Consider the following 857-nt stretch of genomic DNA (forward strand, 5'->3'; position numbering starts at 1 on the left):
CCCCCGGGGGTTCCCCCCCCCCCCCCCCCCCCCGTGTTTCTCTCTCACCCTATTTCCGTCATTTTCCCTCGGTCTCTGTCGGTGCCTCTCTCGGTCTGCCTCTCTTGGTCCCCGTCACTCGCGGGCACTCTCACCCTGTCGCTGGTGAGTGCTGGATCTCCCGCGCTCCCGGCTCGCCCTCGGTCCGTCAGGGGCGCGCACGGCTCACGAGATCCCTCTGCCCACTCTCGGGAAGGCTACCTGACGCCTGCGGGTTTCTCAAGTGCGCGGGGCTCCGCCTGTGGCCCTCCGGCAAGCCCCATCCGTTCGTGCCCTGGGGCGCCAGGTCACTCCGTTGTCGTCTCTTCCAAACAGCGCACCGTCTAGGCAGTCCACCTGCTACCGAGGGCACCGACCGCCTCCCTCAACGTTTGGAGCCTCCAGGGTAAGTGCCCCGGTGCCCCTTCCTCCCCTCCCGTCTCTCCCCAGCTGCCGTGGCTCCAGGTGGACTGGAGAAATAAGGTGACTGCAGCGAAGCCAGCCTGCCGCCGCTTTCCCTTTTAAAAAGTGACAGAAGGACCCGGGAGGCCCTTTGGGCGTCCGCCGCGCTTCCGCTGCCCGGGCCCCATTCGGGCCTAAAAACTCAGCGTTTCGGGGCTCAGAACCAGAGGGGTCGCGGGCGGGGCAGCACGGCTTCCCCTTTAAGGCCAAAGCCGCTTGTCGCCGCGAGTGTGAGGGTGTGTGAGTGTGCGGCGTGCGTGTCTCCTCCTCCCCGAGTGACACAGCAGTGAGAAATGCCTATCAGTAACTTAAACCCCCGAAACTCCACCTTCCGGGCGCACGGCGCGGAGCCGGGCGGTGGGAATGGAGCGAGCAGA

General features: G+C 66.3%; 1 protein-coding gene across 2 annotated transcripts in view; it reads left to right on the forward strand.

Moving 5' to 3' along the window:
• MAMLD1 (mastermind-like domain containing 1) overlaps positions 1-857 on the forward strand; it is a 130,069-nt gene that overhangs the window by 534 nt on the left and 128,678 nt on the right. For both annotated transcript variants that reach the window (XM_014529774.1, XM_014529773.1), the window contains exon 2: positions 355-424. The gene's annotated coding sequence lies outside the window, so the exon portion shown is untranslated. The remainder of the gene's footprint in view (positions 1-354; positions 425-857) is intronic.

Source organism: Myotis brandtii, unplaced genomic scaffold, assembly GCF_000412655.1.
Source record: "Myotis brandtii unplaced genomic scaffold, ASM41265v1 scaffold695, whole genome shotgun sequence".
NCBI classification, from domain to species: Eukaryota; Metazoa; Chordata; class Mammalia; order Chiroptera; family Vespertilionidae; genus Myotis; species Myotis brandtii.